This window comes from Mchenga conophoros, linkage group LG23 (assembly GCF_057382185.1).
Source record: "Mchenga conophoros isolate Kocher_MC1m ecotype Shallow Benthic linkage group LG23, M_conophoros_male_GT1.1, whole genome shotgun sequence".
NCBI classification, from domain to species: Eukaryota; Metazoa; Chordata; class Actinopteri; order Cichliformes; family Cichlidae; genus Mchenga; species Mchenga conophoros.
Genome location: NC_140547.1, coordinates 154,333 through 176,563, shown reverse-complemented (window position 1 = coordinate 176,563; position 22,231 = coordinate 154,333). Strand labels below are relative to the sequence as shown.

Below are 22,231 nucleotides of genomic sequence, written 5' to 3'. Positions count from 1 at the left end.
GTTCTTTTGTCTTTTTTCTTATTATTTTCTTTTGGGACTATATAGGAAATTGGACTAGAATGATGTTGCAGTTTTCAGCCAATCATTTCATTGACCCACAGATTTAGCCTAGGCTACCTTTGTTTTGTTTTTTTTATCACCCCCATTTTACAACAAATACCAGTAAAGCAGAGGTTGTAATTTATTTGCCATTATTCAGTTTTGGTTTTGCAAATAATCTGAATGAGCCTCTGTAGTAACTCAGAGGGTGACTGATATCAGGAACTTTCTAAACAATGAATCAAAGCTAGAGATGACTTAAGGCTTTCAGGATGACTTTTAAACACAATGAAGGATTCCCCTGTAGGCTACCAATCACTAATAGTATTGTATTTGCTAAGTGTGAGCTGGTTGGTGTCAGTTTATCTATGCAGACAAGGCATTACCTCCTGGGTTTCCACACTACCTGTCCCTCTGGAGGCACAGACAGCTTTGGGTGGGGCTGAGACTTAGTAAGGTGGTGGTGGTTTTTGAGTTTGTTAATGAGGCTATGCCACCCAGTAATCTGTGTGTTCCTCATTGAAAAGTGGAATTTATTTGGAAAAATATTTCAGTACATTATACATCTGTGATTTTAATTTGTACATTTTTCCTTTTAAAATTGCTTTGTCCACAAAACAGCAGCCATTGATCAGATCAGAAACATTATTTACTTGTGTATCCTTTGACAGGTATGACTGGTGGATTTTTGTTGTTTGAAACAGAAAAGCTCTGATTGTGTCAGAAACTATATTTAGATTGAGCACAAACGTTTGACTGTCTGACTAAGAAAGCCTCACTTATTTTTATGTGATGCTATATCGGTGCACTTCTATTTTGAAGGCGACACATCTAGGTTATTGTCTGTGAGCCAGTCACATGCTTGTGTTTGTAAATTAACACCCATTTGGGCTAAAAAAAAACAAAAAAAACAACACTTTTTTTTCTTTCTTTATTTTTTTTTATAATGTAGCACAGTACTGCAACAGCAACTCTCTGGGTGCTCCTGCTAATGTCTCCTGGTGTTGTGCACAGTACTGGGCCAGAAAACTTGGCCAGTGGAGCCCACCATGAGTTGGTTTTGGAACTGTGTAATGTAGACCTGACCATAGGGACTGATTGCTTTTCCTGTCTCCTTGCCAGAGCTTAACCACAGAGAGGGAAGCTCTGCAGGTTCTGTGCGCTGTAATGGCAGTGGGTGGCTTTGTGTGCATGTATTTTAACATCTCGCAAATCACACACCTCAGATCAACCTTTTTTCGTTATGACATAAAAAACAGCCAGGGTGGTGAGCTGATATTTAAGTTGTGCCTTTCCTCTGAATGTTTCTGTGTTAAAACAGGGGCAGAGAATGGCTCCTCTTCCCAGGGTGTGGTGGGGCAGACCGGGCCTGTGGTCAGCTCCACGGGGGGAGTATCCAAGACCTCCAAGGGCCAAGGGTCTACAGAGAAGGAAGAACAAGCTGGTAACCAGAAAAGAGCCCGTCGGCAGTGGGAATCCTGGAGCGCCGAGGACAAAAACAGCTTTTTTGAGGGTCTTTATGAGGTAAAGCTTGCAACAACCTTTTACCAAGTTAAAAGTTTACCATGTGTAGATCTTTTGACGTCGTAGATTCACGGCTGCCCTCCTTTGTTCCCAGCACGGGAAGGATTTTGAGGCCATCCAGAACAACATTGCAATGAAGTACAAGAAGAGAGGCAAGCCAGCAAATATGGTGAAGAACAAGGAACAGGTCCGCCACTTTTACTACCGAACTTGGCACAAGATCTCCAAACACATCGACTTCGCTAACGGTGAGTTGCTTTTTTTCTCTCTCTCTTAATTCACCTTGGAATTTTTGATCCCCAAATATGAAGTTTGTACACTGTAATGACTTTATCGAATGACGCCTCATAAAAATGTGTACAACTCATACAACAAGGTGATGTCTTAGGCTGATCTTAATTGGTTTATTTTAGGTTTGTGTTTAGTTGTTTCAGTTATGCTACTTACTGCAGACACTGTGAATGAGAAGTAAAGAAGAGATGCTGTTAAACAGCCACATATATTATTATTTTTTCCTACAACAGAACTCACACTGACATTTTTGTTTTTTAGCAAGCAAAACATATGTTAAAGAAGTTCACCAGATAAGCTGGAGCTCTTTTCCCCTACAAAAAGCACCCAGTGTTACTCTCATGTTATCTTTATGTAGCACGCACAGGCCTCCACCAGTGTTGTGACTTGTGCTTCCTTTCCTTCTCAGTGTACTCCAGGGTGTTAAAGAAATCTTCTCAAGAACTGTACGGCCTCATCTGCTACGCCGAGCTTCGCAAAAAAGTTGGAGGATGTAAGTGAGGGCTGTGAAAGCGCTTGGATGCAATGTAGACTGCGTGTGTTTTGCTGTTTGTTCTGCTGGTTGTGGACACAGGGGATGTGATTAAACTCCAGATGATCCCTGTGGCTCGGGGCAGTTGCCCCTGAGGAGCATGTCTTAACTAGCTGTCTTGTGTTTTGTCTTTGACAGTGATGGATGATAAGAATGTGGCAAAGCTGAACGAACTCATCCAGCAAGGGTAAGTCTGTGGCAGAAGCTTTGGCTAGTGGGTTTACGTACACATCTGGGATTGTGATACTTTAAACTGATGCACTAGATCACATTTGGAAAGATACAGATTAGCACTTTGCTAGTATGAAAAACAAATCTGAGGGCTGAGTTGACAGTATGTAGTCAGATGCTTTCTCTGTGGCACGGCAAGGTTTAGAGCTTACAACATATATGAATAAAGATTCTTCTGTTCCACCAGGGCCACCACCGTGCGCTCTAAGGGGAGGAACCTGCGGATCAAAGCTCCAATGTGCCGAGCGTTGAAGAAACTTTGTGATCCAGATGGTGAGTATGAGCCTGCAGAAACCCAGCACACGCGTTACAGAACAAGCACTGAAAACCTCACTGATGGTGAGACTGGGGGGTTCACGGGGGCGGGGCTTTTTTACAAAAACCATGGCATCAAGTGGGCTGGTGGTGTTTCCATGGTAACTTTGGGTGCAAAGTGAGGAGGATGAAGGAGATGACTGTTCTGACCAGCTGTCATCAACCCCTCTGCTCAATAACACCCACTCATCACACTTACTGAAAATATTTGCTTTCATCAAGGGTAGAAAAAGACTGTCTCTTGTCATTGTTGTATGTAAATCTGTGAATGGATCCCACCGAGATTGATGGCTGCCTTTTCATTTTGTCGTGGTTGATTAAGTGAGAGAGCATAGTTGAGTTTATAGGTTTTGGGCTTTTCTTATAGTGGCTGAATCTGTAATTTTGTGTCCTGCAGGAGTGAGTGATGAAGAGGACCAGAAGCCGGTGCGTCTGCCCTTGAAGGTGGCAGTGGAGCTCCAGCCACGCAGTAACCACTCCTGGGCCCGAGTTCAGAGTCTTGCCCACAACCCTCGCCTCAGGTCTGACATGGATAAGAACCACAATATATTTTCAAAAGCATAACATCCAAGAGTCGGAGAGATGTCATACCTTCATTAATTCATTTTCTATTATTATTTTATTTATTTATTTTATTAGTTCAAGCCATGGTGATGCAACAAAGCCTGAGCTAATTTAAGAACCTCTTCTTGGCTTCAGACTGCTTATTTCAGTTTGATGGTTTGCATGTTTTCCACCGTTTTCTGGGTCAGCTCTTTTTTTTTTTTTTTTTTTTTTTTTGTGCAAATTAAATATGTGTGTATATGTTTTTTTTTTAAGCTAACTCGTGAAATTTGAAAAGTGTAAACACCCTCAGACATGATGCTGTTCAAAGTTTAAACTCTATTTCTTTCATTTTTAATTTTTGTTCTCAGTTCAGTTTTCAGTTAGTGTTCAGACTGGGTTTGCTTCTTTTGAGGTTCAGTTTCGTTTTTACTGGTTTCAGTGTTAGGGGTTTTTTTTGTTTTTTTGTTTAATTATTATGATAATAAGGGTTATTTATCATGGGTAGGTTGAAGAAGGGTAAAGACTTTGTGAAAATGGCTGAATTACAGCAATGTCAGTATGCATTTGTTTGCAAACGTGACAAAACAAATATAGTAAAACTATACATTAATGAACATTTCTGTTTTATTTTAGTTATTTTTGGAGCACGTAGTTGGCGTTTTGATTTTTCCCACACAGGATTATTTCGGTTTTAGAAAACTCTATTAAATTTGATCCACAGTAGTCTAAGTGTAAAATGTAGAAGTAGTTTATGTCAGACGTATTCGACCTGGTAGTGTTGTATTTTGCAAAGTTGACATCAAATGTTTTTTCTGTTTTCTCAGGATGGTGGTGGAGCTCCACAGGAAAGTTTCCAGCCTCATAGAGTATCTGAAACAGAAGTGGGCTTATCATGACCAGTGGATTGTATCCTTTTTAAAAAAAACATTACAGTGCAATATGTATGCAAAACTCTTCAGAGTGTTTTTCATTCCTAGTGTACATATTAGAAATGTACTGCTCTAACATGCTGCTTTCTGGGGCATATACAGTGGGGCAAAAAAGTATTTAGTCAGCCACCGATTGTGCAAGTTCCCCCACCTAAAATGATGACAGAGGTCAGTAATTTGTACCAGAGGTACACTTCAACTGTGAGAGACAGAATGTGGAAAAAAAAAAAATCCATGAATCCACATGGTAGGATTTGTAAAGAATTTATTCGTAAATCAGGGTGGAAAATAAGTATTTGGTCAATAACAAAAATACAACTCAATACTTTGTAACATAACCTTTGTTGGCAATAACAGAGGTCAAACGTTTACTATAGGTCTTTACCAGGTTTGCACACACAGTAGCTGGTATTTTGGCCCATTCCTCCATGCAGATCTTCTCGAGAGCAGTGATGTTTTGGGGCTGTCGCCGAGCAACACGGACTTTCAACTCCCGCCACAGATTTTCTATGGGGTTGAGGTCTGGAGACTGGCTAGGCCACTCCAGGACTTTCAAATGCTTCTTACGGAGCCACTCCTTTGTTGCCCGGGCGGTGTGTTTTGGATCATTGTCATGTTGGAAGACCCAGCCTCGTTTCATCTTCAAAGTTCTCACTGATGGAAGGAGGTTTTGGCTCAAAATCTCACGATACATGGCCCCATTCATTCTGTCCTTAACACGGATCAGTCGTCCTGTCCCCTTGGCAGAAAAACAGCCCCATAGCATGATGTTTCCACCCCCATGCTTCACAGTAGGTATGGTGTTCTTGGGATGCAACTCAGTATTCTTCTTCCTCCAAACACGACGAGTTGAGTTTATACCAAAAAGTTCTACTTTGGTTTCATCTGACCACATGACATTCTCCCAATCCTCTGCTGTATCATCCATGTGCTCTCTGGCAAACTTCAGACGGGCCTGGACATGCACTGGCTTCAGCAGCGGACCACGTCTGGCACTGCGGGATTTGATTCCCTGCCGTTGTAGTGTGTTACTGATGGTGACCTTTGTTACTTTGGTCCCAGCTCTCTGCAGGTCATTCACCAGGTCCCCCCGTGTGGTTCTGGGATCTTTGCTCACCGTTCTCATGATCATTTTGACCCCACGGGATGAGATCTTGCGTGGAGCCCCAGATCGAGGGAGATTATCAGTGGTCTTGTATGTCTTCCATTTTCTGATGATTGCTCCCACAGTTGATTTTTTCACACCAAGCTGCTTGCCTATTGTAGATTCACTCTTCCCAGTCTGGTGCAGGTCTACAATACTTTTCCTGGTGTCCTTCGAAAGCTCTTTGGTCTTGGCCATAGCGGAGTTTGGAGTCTGACTGTTTGAGGCTGTGGACAGGTGTCTTTTATACAGATGAGTTCAAACAGGTGCCATTCATACAGGTAACGAGTGGGGGGACAGAAAAGCGTCTTACAGAAGACGTTACAGGTCTGTGAGAGCCAGAGATTTTCCTTGTTTGAGGTGACCAAATACTTATTTTCCACCCTGATTTACAAATAAATTCTTTACAAATCCTACCATGTGAATTCATGGATTTTTTTTTTTTCCACATTCTGTCTCTCACAGTTGAAGTGTACCTCTGGTGCAAATTACTGACCTCTGTCATCATTTTAAGTGGGGGAACTTGCACAATCGGTGGCTGACTAAATACTTTTTTGCCCCACTGTACCAGCTTGTGTCGAATATAAACTGGTCCTTAACTTTGAAAACTCAGCTTAAGAGTCTCATGGAGAGAGAGGCTCTAGAAGGCAACCAGACCAGCACAGCCTCTCCCAGCATAACTCAGAAGGAAGAACTTTTTCTTTTTCCAGCTGAGAGCTGCACATTGACTACACTGCCTGGGGTGGCACGTGTGGTTCACTCCAAAGCGTCCTGCACTGTCCATTGGATCGAGAGTGGCAAGAGCCGACCTAATGCCAAGGAGTTGCCAGCTGCCCAGATCCTGGGCATCCATGCAGCTCCACAACCTCGAACTGGCAGCAAATCTGGGCGGGGAAGCGCTGCTGTTGCTGGTGCTTCACTGACTATAACGGGTGATGCTCGTCGAACTGAAACCCCCAACCCTGATCCATCAGCAGACAGTTCTGCAAAGGTAGAGGAGAAGAGACTTCAGTCCCCTTGTGTCCCAGTTTCCTCTCAGCTGACTGTCAGAGAAGAGGGAGATGGGATGGGATCTTCTGATCCAGGAAAGGCCTGCACTGGCGTTGAGGTCAGTGGTGGTTTAGCCATGACCAGAAGCACGGACAGGTCATGTAGTGGTGCCGATGGCTCCGCTGAGCAGTACAAAGAGGAGCAGAGCACCAGCGCGTCTTCCTCGGAGGCAAATCAGCCTCCTTCAGTCAAACCTCCAGTGACTGGCTCAGACGAAGCCGTGTCGCAAGCTTCCCCACCAGCGACCAAAGAACGGGTCGTTGAGCAGATCAGAGAGGAAGGCTGGAGCGCCCGTGACGCAGAGAACGTCACCCTGGCCGAGCTGTACCTGATGTTTGGGAAGCCAGGCAAGCTGCAGCTGGAGTACGAGTGGCAGCCGGTCACAGCTCCACCCAGCAACTCAGAAGAGGGACAAGCCTCAGTGCAGCCAAAGCCCGACAGGACAAATCGAGTTTTGCGCTGCTTACTCAAGCTGGTTTCCACTGAAGTCAACCCCAAACCTCTGGTAAGTTTTCCCTTTTCTGTCTTCCAAGATTGTGGCCTGGTGTGTTGTTTAAATTACAAGTTGAAAAGATGAAAAATGTGTAATTATCAGTGGCATTAAGGCTTAAAATTAAACATTTTTAAGATGCAGCAGTGTGAAGAGTTTATATTCCGTACAAAGCCAGCTGATGAAAAACATGTTACTGGTTATGTACTATGAACACCACAGGTTTTTTTTTTTGTTTGGTTTTTTTTTGTCTTTTTCAATGAAAGTGCTATTTCGAGATAGGAGCATATCATGTGTCTTTTCCTTCAGGCTCCAGAGCTGTGCTCCACAGCCACATCACCCCTCAAGACCTATCAGGAGGAGCAAAACCAGGTCCTCACACCTCCGGCGAAGGGTCCTGTTGCAGGCGCCCGTAGCCCCAGCTGTGGGCGGCCGCAGGCGTCTTTGCGCATGCCCAAGTTACAGCTGCCAAGTGCTGGAGGTATTTATGTCTCTCTCCTGCTGGCTTTTGTGATAAAGTCTTTTCTGTACTTACAGTGCTGTAGTTATTAAACAGCGAGAAGTAATTATGCAGCACCGATGCTTCCTCTTTAGAAGTTGTCTTCAAATAGCTGCCTTTCCTGATGTGGCACCACATCTGTTTCAATCCTGTTCAGGTGGGCGCAACCTTACCCGCTCTCTGCTGGGTTCTACTGCAGTTGGCGAATCAGAAAGCAGCGTGTTCGCAGTACCCACCACGCTGCCACCCAACAGCTCACGGCACAACCGAATGTTCTCCCCTAACAAAGAGGCAGAGCTAGCCTTCAGACAGCAGCTCGACTCGATCAGTGTAAGCCAGAATAATGCATCATTTTTTGTTTATGCCAACTGTACAGAGACATAATTCATGTATTAACGAGCATTAATATGTGCTTTTTTCTTTTCTTTTTCTCACAGATGCAGTCAGATCTTTTCCTTTCTAGACAGAGAAAACCTCGGAACAGACAACTTCGCAAACCACTTGTAGTTCAGGTGAGAGCAAGATCATTATCCATTCATCAGTTCTGGGCTTGGTTGGGTGGAAGGCGGGTTTTCCTAAGTGTGTTTTTGTTTGGCCACTTCTTTCTCGTTCACAGCGAACACTGCTGCCCAGAACTACAGGAGACACTCCTCAACACGTCTGCTCCTTCTCCATCCTCTCCAACTCCTCTGCCACAGGTACTCCTCAGATGGCAGGACAGAACGATAGAATATGTCGTCAGCTGAGGCTGGAAATGTTTAGGGCGTAGTTTTACAGTATGCATTAATGAAATCACAGCTAAAAACGATTTCTCTTTCTCAGCAAGACCCTCTGGTAATTGTCTGCTCTCTCACTTCCTGTTTCTTCCTTCAGGAACTGGATCTTTCCGGCCGATCCATCCCCGACTAGCTCCTTCCTCTCGCTCTGTCCAAACTAAAACAACCCCAGCAACATCCAGCTCTGCGGGGGCCAGCCAGCTCTCTAGTATGGACTTCTTCTGTTATCTACTACATTTTTCTGTTTTATTGAAATATTGATAAACTCTACACCAAATATACTGCAAAAAAATTACATATTGTTGTTTTTATGGGGTCAACAACTTTGCTTTTATAAGCACCCAGTTTCACACCTTGGCTCAGGCGATTAGAGGATCATCAGGGGTCCTTTTGTCCCTCTGTGGGGGGATACTCCCACTAGGTTTAAATCTGGGACTCCCCACCATTTGACCTTAGAACTGAAGAAGCTTCTCGGATGAGAGGTGAAACGTCTTCAAGTAACTTAAAGAAGTCCAGATGCTTTTCTTTGTAAGCTCCTTTGACTACGATGACCTGGATGACTGAGAACCTTCACAGACATATTTTATAAAATTGCTTAAAAACATATTTAAGGTCCAAGTTGTATTTGTGTAAGATTCCCAGAGGTGGGACCAAGTCATTGTTTTGCAAGTCTCAAGTAAGTCTCAAGTCTTTATCCTCAAGTCTCAAGTCAAGTCTCAAGTAATGTCAGGCAAGTCAGAGTCGAGTCTCAAGTCACTGGTGTAAAAGTCCGAGTCAAGTCACAAGTCTGAAATTTTGAATTTCAAGTCCTTTCGAGTCTTTAAAAAAAAAAACGAAAAAAAGCATGTTGCAGTTATATGCTAAATGTAAATATTAGACCATGTAATTTTTAAATCTGTGTTTTTCTCAACACATGACAAAATAGTGAACTTAGAAAATATACACAAATTGTGAAATTGCACCTCTTTAAAATGCAGCTCAATTAAACCTAGCTGCAAGAATAATTTTCACCGACAGTTCTGAGATAAGCTGCATGTTATTCTTGGATGCGGTTGTAGGACCGGCTTTAAAATCGCATGACAAAAATATCATACACATTAAAAAAAACTGTATCACCAACGTAGCCTGGACAACATTTGCTAGTTAGATGAAGTCAGCTATCTCATCGTAGCATATTTATATGCATATTTATAATCATACGGTTCTTGGAGTGAGTGCATACACTCGTGAAGTTTAGTAACTTCAGGTCACTGCAACAAGCCCAGGTACAGTTTACCGACGGATGGGTGCAGGACCTTGAAATGCACCGTGTAGAACGAAAGACCATCGTACGTATCATAAGTTTACCAGTCTCACAAATCGTCGTCATAAATACACATTCCTTAACCGTTTATTAATAGGACCTTTGAGCTCAACGGTAATTAATTAGCAGTGGAAATAATTTCTGGTAGCATCACAGAAATGCAGCAGTGACAATAATATTGTATGTTGTAATCGCACTGGGCAATTAGTGATACAAAAAACCTGTTTTATCCTGTGAATAAAAGTATATGTTTTTGTCAATGTACCATAATAACAGAAGCGAAACGCAATATTGTGTCAGGACAAGTCACTATTTATGCACAATAAACAAAGGAGCATAGCGCGACAATTTCTGTTCAGCGCCAGACTTGCTTGTAACCTATATCACCAATTATTTTATGAAAAATGACGCATTAACTACAACAGAAGACTTGCCTTTGTGGAAATGCTTGGAGCAGACTAACCTGTGAGCTGGAGTGTTCTGGGACGTTATATTTGGTCTTTGAATGGCTGCAATCCAGGCCATCTGTCGCCTCTTTGTTACTTCGGAAACATGGCTCGAACAATTTCTCTTCAACGACGTAATCCGATAACAACCGATCTCTTTACCCGTCGGCTTCCCGTGGCTGTCATGCGACCGGCTATTGCAGTTAATAATACAACAGCTTCTTGACATTTTTGTGTTTCTTTTTATCGCTGTGTGACTGATTTCAATTGAAAGGCTGTGTGCGCTAGTACCTCTTGCCACGAGTTCCCAGAATCCTTTGCGGTTTTACCCCTGAATGACGTCACATTTTCAATCTCTATATAATATGCATGTTAAATTTTATATTTGGGGTAAAATATCAAGTCTTTTCAAGTAAACCGGTTCAAGTCCAATTCAAGTCCCAAGTCACTGGTGTAAAAGTCCAAGTCAAGTCACAAGTCTTAGAACATTTTTTCAAGTCAAGTCTAAAGTCATAAAATTAATGACTCGAGTCTGACTCGAGTCCAAGTCATGTGACTCGAGTCCACACCTCTGAAGATTCCTGTGTCAAAATCTAGAACTCTGAGAAGGTCAGTGACAGACAGTATTTCTGTGCAGACGACAGAAGCAAAAACATTTTTCCAGAAGACCTTGGACCATCCTTTTTTTTTTTTTTTCTTCCTGCTCTGCTCTTCACATGCTGTTGCTGTTGATGCTTATCAGGAGTGATATGACAAATCTCTCGTTTGCCTGAACTGTTAATACTTTCAGGTGCCATTGACCTGGCAGCTAAGTCTGCAGGCATCATCCCAGGCAGTCCCTGTCGGGAGGTGGATTCTTCCACTGTGGATAACAGCGCTCTTCTCGCCACCACTCCCATTGCTGATGCTGAGCCAGACTCTCAACTCCACCAGCAAAATGTTCCAGAGGTCAGAGACACACACACACACACACACACACACACACACACACACACACACACACGGACTAGAACCCTCCTTCATTTGATGTCTCCTCCTTGCCTGTGGCATTAGAATAAATGCTATTGCCCATTACCATCTTGGAGTGTTACATTTAAAACGGTCAGTTTTTGATTTATCTTACTTTAATGAAAGTTATTGCTCACTCTAATGATTTTCTGTTTATCTGTGCGGTGTAGGCCAGGTTTTGCATAATGTTTTTCTTTTTACTGTGCATCTGTCGTACAAGACTTCACAAATGATTTAGTAATTTTTATAGATTTTCTTTGTAGACATTATTCTTGCATACAGTTGTCATATTCATGATCACCTGTTTATTTGTCTGTTACGGTTTAAAAACAAGCTGCTCCAAACAGTTTGCCCTGATGGGATAAATAAAGCTGTTTGTATCGCCATCAGAGCGTTTCCTTGCTCACAGTGGACCTTTGTGAGGGAACACTTGGCTTAGTTAAAGGCAGTGAGTCTGCGTAACCTCATTTGTTTTCCAGTCGTAGCTGATCACCATTTGGTAAAGAAAATTGTCAGCTATGCTTGAATAAATGGTTTAAAAAAATGTGATGTGCTAAGTTAAATCGCTCTTTCCATAGAATGGCGTACCACCTCCGTCTCCTGGAGTCACCGGCGGGGGAGACTCACTCCTCTCTCCCCCGAGCGTTGCCTCGCTCCTTGATATCTCACTCCCAGGCCCTCCTGAAGAGGCTCTAACCCCCGGAGAACCTCAAACGCAGATCAGCGACTCCATCATCGAGCTTGCCATCAACTCCACACATTACGGTGCGTGCACGTGCAGACGTCTTACCCGAGCCATATTGACAAGAAACTGCTAAATAAAGCTTGATGATGTTTGTTTAGTGAAATGGAAAGTGAGAGTAGGTTAGAAAGGTTTTGTAATTACCACTGAGGTCAGCTTTGTGGCTCCACAGCATTAATTCCTCTGCAGGTTGTGGAAAAGAGTGCACGTTGACATCCAAGCAGCTAAACATCTGAGCCTGCTGAGTTTAATCGCTGATATCTCATTTCTGTTTGCCTGCTGCACTGCAGGTGAGGAGGCTGCTCTCTCTCCAGCCAAGCTGGGCAACAGCGACGGCTCCAAACTGCTGGCCTCGTCTCCCTCGCTCAGCCCATCCAGAGGCTGGATCCCTTCACCCAGCCACGACCCTCAGTGGTACCCCAGCGACTCGTCTGACTCCACACTGGGATGCCTCCTTTGTAAGAGTTTTTTTGCTTCCTTTCTCAAGAGTGTGCCAGAAGTTACATTTTAGGCCAAGAAGAACAGAATATTAAGTGGATGTATTTTTATCATTACTTCCCACTAAAAATGCTGCATACAGCAGCACGTGCAGTCAACATTTACAAAGATTTGTTTGTAAAATCCCCAATATTACTAACACAGCTGTATGATGAAAGGCCATTTACTCAGTCTTTTGCTCTTATTTTCCTTGCAGCCAGCATGGTCTCTCCTGATAAGGGCAGACGGACCACCCTAACCCCCACTGGCCCCTCCAGTGGCACAGCTCTACTCGGTCCTAGCCTCCTGGACTGCAATTCTCATGATTCTCATGATTCAATCCCGTGGCCTTCCTGATGTGGCAGAGGTAAGTAAATGCTTGTTGATTAAATGAAAGAAAGTTGTGACTGAGAAGCAACACTTGCCACAAACACAACACAGTCTGAATCTCAGCAACCAACATGTTATATGTTATTAATTAGTCTCTAAAATGTAAATGTAAAAACATCACTTCCCATTTTAAAAATAACCTGCATTTATATCCACTCTGAAAATGTGGTTCTTATCCCTTTTTGGATCTGTCCTGCTGTGCAAGTGGACTCTGACCCAGAGCCGGTTGTGTTAGGGACCACATGGTACCTTTTGGATAGATCAGCTTCTGGGCTGATCCACCAAATTTTAGGTGATTTTTAATGAAAAACTTGTTGAGTCACACCCTGAGATTCAGACACCATACCTTTTGAAATGCTGACAGCATTTAATATCTGAATCTCAGTCTGTGAACACGTTTCCATTTTTAGTGCTCTCTCTCGCTCTCTTGCGTGCTTTGATAGCGACTTTATGAAGAAATGAATCGGGAGTGTCAGTTAGCTGGTTCAGGTGTGGCAGGAGGGGATGAGGCAGAGAGAAGCTCTAAGTTTGTTAAAGATAACCTGCCAGTGAGCAGGTTTAGTTCAGATTGTGTTAAGTGATTCATCTCAGGGTTAACAAACGCAGACTTGTTAGCTTAAACCTGTTTCCTGGGATGGGGCCCAAACCTGCCTGGGAGGTGAATAGAGCCCGGTGACTGTTGCCTCCTGTGTTTGGACTAACACATCTGCTTTTTCAGTAAATAATTTAATTTCATTGACAGATATTGATGTGATGAACTTTTCCCCCCCTGCACTCTTGACCTAAAGTATGAAACTGTTCGAGGGATGTCTGGAAAAATCTTGTTTTTTGGGGGTTTTTTCTCCTTCTTGGATTTGCCCTTGTTGTCAGTCTGAAAGCTCTTTGGTGTTGCTTGCAGATGGATTCTCAGCTTGCTTGTATGATGAGTGAGAGCAGCATAGACTACATCGCTCGCTTCAATGATCTGGCTCAGGAGCTCGCCGTAACTGAGCCCTCCATTCCACCTCCCTGAGGAAGACTCCACCAAGCCATGGTCATCTGTACCTCTAATCTACAGCCAGTTCCAGGCATTTCCACAGTTCCAGGAGAGAGAGACACAAACTTCTGGGCCCACACTTGGAAGCAGTGACTACTGCTAGAAATTCAAAACCGATTTGCAGCCAGCAGCTGCAAATTACCCCAACTTTTACCACGTCTGGTTCTCACACCTGTCGATAAGCAGGCCATTCCTAAAAAGAGACCAAGGCAGAACTTTGCTCACCTAGAGCATCATGTTGTTGGTGACAAGAGGTACTGTAAGTGAGGAGAGGAGAGGTTTCCTCTCTGTCTTCTCCCTGTTTGGAGAAAGAAGACTGGGGAGAAAGGCCAACCCCATCCCCCCTCAAAGCCATCCATGGCCTGTTTGTAAAAGTGCAATAATAGGTGGTCAACCGTGACCATTGTTCAAAAGCGAGTTGCGTTGGTTTCACTGAACTGTTCTCTAAGGAACAATTCCCTTTAAATACAAACACTTTAGATAAAACAAATGAGTTTACAAAGATACAACCTCATGTACAGGAAAATACTATGCCATATCCGAACAAAATATCTGATCTTTCATGTCTCTTCCTGCTCTCGGTGTGTGAGTGCATGAATGTATCTGTGTGTGCGTGTGTATTAAAGGCTGTAAGGCTGACCGCTCAAAATGTGCAGTTCAGATCATCAGCTGGTGGCAAACAGCCACTGGACTGTGATTTTTATTAAAAGTAATGTCGGTGAGAAAGAGATACTTGGCATAGTTCAGTAGCAAAAGTGGAACAAAACAAAGTGAAGTTCATTTTTCCTGTTGGCCTCCTTTTTTCTTTTCTTTTTGTTCCTCATCTCTTATGAGTTCAGGTGTTACAGATTGTGTTGTAGTCACACGTGTTTGGAATCGGGTTCTTCATTTCTCAAACCCACATTTAAAAAAAAACAAACAAACAAAACAAAACAAAAAAAACAAACAAATACAAATAAAAAATGGCAGCTTGTTGGTTGACTCCACTTGGGTAGCTCCACAGATGCTGAAAATGTTATTGGAATTATTTTATTGTTGCATTCATTTCTCATTAGTTTTGTGTGCAGAGATGCAAGTTCAAATATTGGATTTTGTTGCATAAACAGGAATACCTTTTTAGATATTTAAGCCCTCTTCACACGTGTGGTATTTGGAGACTGAATCAGAATGTTTTAAAGAGTCTGTGCTGACAGTGCTTATAGCCACAAACAGCATAATGTGCGTAATGTACTGTTCTTCATGGTTGTTGCGTCTGAATGAAAGCCTTGAGGAACGTTCACATTAAAACGTTTCCTTTGACTCGGCGCTTTCCCAGCTCCTCATTCGCAAGCTGCAATAGGGAGAATTTCCCTCCTGTATTGTAGATGTGAGCGTGAATTGCACAGGAAGGTTTTAATGAAGGGAGATGAACAACTCAAAAAGATGCGCGTGAGCGGCAGCACTCTGATGCGTGCCTGTCTGTTAACATACATTCAGGCTTGCGCTGTTTTAAAAGGTGACCTATCCAGACCTGAAGCTGCCAGATCAACAGCAAGGAGGGCGTGTCTTTGTTTACTTTTGCTGTCGTTTTCAGTAACGCTGACACAACAGGTGGGCGCTCTCTTGCCGACGCCATCGATTACAAGGAAATCTAACAATGTTGCTCATTTACTTTCCTTAGTTCTGTTGCTTTCTTGCCGTCCTAATTAGTTCAAACAAATGAGCTGGCTGCAGCCACACATTCATTTTGTTTGACAAACTAGAATTATGAATGTCCTGGCTACTATTGAGTTCCCAGTAGAAATACACTCCATAAGAGCGAGCGGTTAATTTAATGAAACACTAAAGCCATAGTTGACTCCATTTATTTTAATTTTTGTTTTTTATTATATGCCCCCAAATTACTTTCCTCTGACTAGTGGATGCTAACAAAACACTATGACTAAAGAGTGGCTCTTGCATGTTACAGAAGCAGACATCGTTTCTCTGAATTTTTCATGCAGTACAGACTCATTGCCTTCACATTTAATTTGATCAACCAGCATCATCTCTATGCAGCTGTGTGAACCCGTTTGGTGTAAACTGTTAGACCTCTTTGTCATTCCACAAACGAGATTGTAAGACGATCTAACAAATGTAAGCGCTCCTGTGGTGTTAGTTTGTGAACATTTGGAAACGCTTGATCTTGTCACACTAGATGATTCTTAATAAGGAATCCTATTGAAGGATGTATTTGTACAAATGGAAATTCCAGTATTCACTGCGCTTTTGTAACATAATGTAAATCATTATTTGGACTATTTATTGTTAATATTTCTGAGACAAGTGTTTTTTCTGTTTTAATTTAAGGTGACATCCAAGAAAGGAGGAAAAAAAAATACTGTTTTCAGTTTGTAAAAGGTGTTTTATTCTGTGCATAAAGATAGTTATAAAAACCTGCCTGTTTTCTTGTATTCACTGTGTTTGGGGGATACACAGCAGTTCATATGCAAGCTTGTACAAAGTTCGGTCTTTGGCCTTGGGCTTGTTTCTGACAGGTTTGTCAGCTTCTCCAGAGATGGATGAGTGGTTTATCCGCACAGACTCCACACTGAATTCCTCGCTGCTCCCAATAAAAGTACAATCATGCTCCAATCCAGACGACACTTTAAAGTGACAAAGAATATTAGCCGGAAACAAAAACTCGACTGCACGTACGTGTGCTGAAGTGACTCATTTTCAGTGATGTGCTCTGCATACTGCATGGAAAATATGACCCAGAAACAGGTCGGGTGCTGCACCATTTTTCAATGAGAAATTGTTGGCAAACGTTGACTTTGTAACCACAGTAGATATTTTAAAGGAGAGTAAGTGACACAGTTGTGGGTAGACATTCTGCCAAAACATCAGACATGATTCCTTTACCACAGTTTGGTTTATTTAAGCTGTTCTGTTTGCATCAGGAGTCCCAAATTATGGAGTTCAAATTAAACCATCTCTTCTCACCAGCCTGCAAAATGTGATACTGCAGGCTTTTGCCAACAATTTTTGTTGTTTTTGGGTGGGAAGGGTAAAAGTTTCTCAGACATGACAGACAATATCAACATGTAAATTAGACATTAAACAATGAATAGTACAAAAACCCACTCCAGCTCTGTCCCAGATGTTATAAAACAGATCTCCTCATTTCCTCCAAAGTCTTGCTTATTTCAGGTCCTAGACCTCACCAGCTCGAACATCACTTATCCTTAGGTTTTTGCTCCTTTCGAGCGCGCGAGGACATGAGCTTGAAGAAAAGTGCAGGCCAGAGTGTGCGGAGGTATACTGCAGCAGTGGGCAGAGGGCCGGCCAAAACCACGTCTTTACTTTGCTGACGAACAGCCTTTAGGACTTCCCACGCCACGTCCCTGGGGTCCCAGCCCGTAGCTGTAGTTCTGTCCAACACTGAGCGGTAGTTGCAAAGACAAGAGACATGTTGCATCATTGATACAAGAGAGTACAGATTACTTCAATTAATTCAAATTACTTTTATTTATATAGTACCAAATCACAACAGCAGTTGCCTCGAGGTGCTTTTTAATGTAAGGTAAGAAAGACCCTACAATAACTTATAAATTACTCTGGTTATGTTGCTTCTTACTTTTATTATTTAGTTATAAAAATCCATTTGGCTTGTAGTCTTTTCCTTATGTAGTCAAAAAAAAAAATCAGTAAGAAAACACAAAATCCCAGCTGGCATCAAAGATCCACACACATTCCAACACCACCTTAATAACTCTGAGATTTATCACCTGTTACCAGCTGACTCTTAAAAATGCTGCTTTTGCTACTGTTACTCTTTTGTTCCATCCTCTCACTGCCTCACCTCCATACTTGGATCCATCTCCTGTGACAGCATTGATCGACAGGTTGGTTCAGATGTACCCGGGGCTGATCACAGTCACTGGGATCCCGTAGCGCTCCATCTCTGCCCGCAAGCAGTCGAAGTAGGCCTGGGTGGCGTGCTTGGACGCAGCATCTGACCAGCATGAGACAAATCAGAGGCTTGCTTTAGTTACCCTCCTCCTGCTGGCAAACTCATGTTGTGTTTGTTTGCATTAATCAAAGACGACTTACAGGCTGACCGGTAAGGAATGGCTATCTTCCCCTGGACGCTGCTAATCACTACAATATGGCCGCTGTGCCGGCGAACCATGGAAGGCAGGAGAGCTGTGGAGAGAGGAAAGAAATGAAAGAGAGAGGGCTGACTCATATTCATGATAATCTTCACCCAAATCTCTACATAAATGACTTATTAACTTCACATTTAGCTCGGCTCTTTCAACCACAAGCCAAAATAAATGAAAACATCCCGTACGCTGAAACCAACAAGATTAAACAAACCTTGTGTAAGAGCAACGGGCCCGAAGTAATTTGTCTCCATAACATCCCGCTGAACTGAAATGTGAGTCTCTAGTATATTGCCAAGGTAACTGATTCCAGCATTATTAATGAGGATGTCCACTTGTCCGTAACATTTCAGGATCTCTTCTGCAGCTCTCTCCACCGTGTCTGTTTTAGCCAGGTCGAAGACAACAGTACAGGGAGTGTGAATCTGGTGGATAACCAAAGCGAAACAAAACGACTCTTTACAAATGGATCCTTAGAGGCTAAGCTATAGTTCAGACAGACCAGACTTTATTGTGTTACTCCTTTGTGTGTATATACATACCAGTTTCTGTGTGTTTGCTGAACTCGCTGTTAGTTCTTGGACCACCTGCTGCAGGCGAGCTGCGTCACGTCCACACAAGCCGTGCACCTGCAGCGTGGAAGACCCGCGCAGACTCTACAATGCAGAATTCTCGTTGTAGATTAGTGAGCATAAAACAGGGGTGGGTGCAGAGAGCCACACCACTAAGCTGAACTCAAATCTGCTCAGTATCTCTTTAATTCTTACCAGGAGCACTTTATAAAACTGAAATAAGCATAGAAGAAAACTGCTAACATTTTTATCATGATATAATAAACATTCCCCAAAACAATTGTGCACAAAATGTCCATATTTTTGCAAAATTTAAAAGACTTAACTTTATTTTAAAATAAGTGCTATTGCTATTTTTAATTATTTTTTCTTGCTCAGCTACAGGAATCTAGTCCGTCTTGAGTTTCTACAAGTGCATCCAGTGAATCAACAGTGCAACAAACTGAAGTTAACGGTTTTAGTTACAACACCAACAGCATGGTTCACTGACTTGCACAACACCTTCTGCTGTACGATTCAGCGGGAAAAAAAAGCAATTTTACTTCTGGCTTCATTTCAGTCACTTTATCTTGCATCTGCTTTAAAAGTCCCACATTTTTCCCTGTCAGATTTTGACAGGTGTAAGTTGTTTACAAACAAACAAACCTTGGTAGTCCCTTTTACTGAGCCTGTGGCTGCTAAACTCTTTTCGTTGTCCCATGTAAAAAATTCATTAACAGGGCTGGGTCATCACAACTGTCATCCACAGCCACCAAGCACTCTTTGATAAACTCCTCAGAGGATGGCTTGTTTGAAATCACAAAGCTGGTCTTGCCTGCTCCATCCCTGGATGTGTGAGGCTTAGTGAAAAGTCCTGTTGCTTTTCGCAGATTTGCTAGCAACAGTCCAGCTCTTTTCTCTCTCTGTTTAGTCTCACAAAGGGGATTCAATCTGTAATCCATAAACAGAGCACTCTGCTCTCCACAAACTAAACACATGGCTTTACCTCTGACTTCAGTAATTAAATATTGAGAAGTCTACGTCCTGTTAAAAACTCTACACTCCGTATCAATCTTTCCTGTTTTTAAAGGTCAGCTGACATCTTTCGGGGCTAGAAACTCTCAGAAACAAAAGATCAGGCACACTTACAGAGGAGATGCATTCGCTCACAAACATGTGTTTGTAAAGTAAAAAAATAGCATTCATGTTCAAAATAGAAGTGACAAATTTGTAATGTGGTTTCCTACAAAAATCAGGAATCCACTCTCTGACCAGGAATTTATCAAAGAGTGTTTGGTGTCTGAAATGGGACAAAATGATTCATGTATACGTATATATGTTTAAATCCTAATTTCCCATTGATCGCACGCAGACTGGTCCGAGACAACCAACGGGCAGTACAATGTCCAAATCTGATAAAGAACTACAACTACATGTTGGCATCTGCACAACAACACTGAAGAATGAGATTGCACATTATCTAAATAAAAGCCTACTAGCACTAAAGCAGTATGGTTTAGAGAGTTTGCACATGTAAGCTGAAATGAATGAATGGAGGCTGACCTTTCCCGAGTCCAGAGCTGGCCCCAGTTATGACCACTACAGCACCTTGGACTGAAGCCCCTTTTCTGAGACGTACAAGTATCCGGTACAACAATACGACTCCCAAACCGGTTAAAACCACCGGTAGCATTCCTCCTCCCATCACACGCTCCATTACTTGGCAATCACCAGCTACCTGCAGGTAAAAAATAATCAGTAAATACCTTATAAGAAATTATTTACTGTACCTTTAAAGTCCATCTGAATGCAACTACCAACATGACAATAATAAACACACATACAGCCAAAAAAGCGGGGGAATTAAATGGTAATTCATTGTAATAAGAACAGTAGGAGTTATGGATCTTCCTTTATCTTCTTAACCACTTAAGCCCCACCTGCTAGCAACAACCAATAACTTGATATCACCAGACTTCGGACAATCTTATTAAGCAAATGTTAACTAAATACATGCATCACTTAGCACATTAATATTCGCATGGTTAAAAAGTACAGTTCAGTATGCCAGGTGAACACCTTGCACATGCACACACTGGGTTTAGCACTAGCTTGTTCTGCGCAGGCAGTGTCAAAATAACGGCTACTGAGGCTAAAGCTAACAACAGCTAGCATCTCTAGCAAATACTAACAAGTGTTGGTTTGTAGTTCTGTTTTTTACAGGTCTCACCTGAGCCGAGCTGCTGAGCAGAGCAGCAGTAATGTGTCAATGTGTCTCCTCTTCTTTTAGCTGATCTTCTTCCTTCTGTTTTGTCTTTATTGACGGTTAGAAAAACAGCTTTTGGTCGCTTTAGCGCCACCGTCTGATCTGGAGTATGCACTTAACAAAATGCGCTCTTTCAAATGATTAACAAATAAGGAAATAAGCTATTATTTCTCGTAAAGCTCATAATTTGATAATTTGCTATATTAATGCTTTACATTTATATTTAGAGGTCTTTTTAAACCACTAGTGCCTATTTAATCAGCTGCTATCTTCTTCATTGCTACATGATCCATTAGAAGTGTGCTCTACATCTCATTTCAGTTTTTCTTTTTAATTATTTAAAAATTCTTAGTTTACTTTATTTTTTATTATTTATTACAAATTGTAGGGTATTTGTCAGGTTCATATTCTTCAGAAGTCCATCCATCCATCCATTCACTTCCGCTTATCCTTTTCAGGGTCGCGGGGGGTGCTGGAGCCTATCCCAGCTGTCATAGGGCGAGAGGCGGGGTACACCCTGGACAGGTCGCCAGTCTGTCGCAAGGCTAACACACAAGGACAAACAACCATTCGCACTCACATACATTTGCACATTCACACCTAGTGACAATTTGGGTTATCCAATTAACCTATCCCCACAAGCTTCATGTCTTTGGACGGTGGGAGGAAGCCGGAGTACCCGGAGGGAACCCACGCAGACACGGGGAGAACATGCAAACTCCACACAGAAAGACCCCGGCCTGATGTTGGAATTGAACTCAGGACATTCTTGCTGTGCGGCAACAGTGCTAACCACCGTGCCACCGTGCTGCCCTTCAGAAGTTCAGAATGGAAATTGCATCACAAACACAGGAAGTTGACTCAGAGTCATGCAGACATCCTGAGTGTGAATAAATACAGCTGAGGTCAGAAGTTTACAGGGACTCACTATGGACTTTAATTTCATGATCTCTTTGAATTGTCCTGGGTGAAATGATTGTACAGCACACATTTTTAATTTCTTTAAAATGAACAAAAATTAGGTAAACAAGTTTGAACTGGTTTTGAACTTTCTCTAATCCAAGGTTACACGAGGTCAAACGTATGTACCTCTAAGGCTGTTGCAAGTTAAAATTTGTGCTTTATAAATATAATTATAAACGATTTTAATGTAACGTTTTTTTCAAGGGATGATTATACAGCGTACATCTTTAATGACTTTTAAAAAAAGACTTCTTTATTTTGGATTTTCTCTAATCCACACAGGGTCAAAAGTATATATAGGCCCAAATATATACATACACCCCCAGTAATATTTGGTTAAATGTCCTTTAGTAAGTTGTACTTCAACCAGATGCTTTTTGTAGCTATTGATGCTACCACCCTGGTTAACACTGTTACTAAGTTTTAAAGACTCAACATTACTGCCCTGAACTTACCTCTTGTCATTGTGGCCAAACAGGTCAATCTTTGCTTCGTCTGACCATAACACTCCGATTTATAAATCAAATCAAGGTACGGTTTATCATCTCATGTGACT

The 22,231-nt window shown here is 42.3% G+C and overlaps 2 pseudogenes; one reads left to right on the top strand and one right to left on the bottom strand.

The window, feature by feature from the left end:
* Positions 1–993: 993 nt before the first annotated feature.
* On the top strand, positions 994–16,182 carry LOC146546248 (protein cramped-like; annotated as a pseudogene).
* LOC146546247 (peroxisomal reductase activating PPAR-gamma-like) lies at positions 16,131–20,391 on the bottom strand (annotated as a pseudogene).
* Between the last annotated feature and the right edge of the window lie 1,840 nt (positions 20,392–22,231).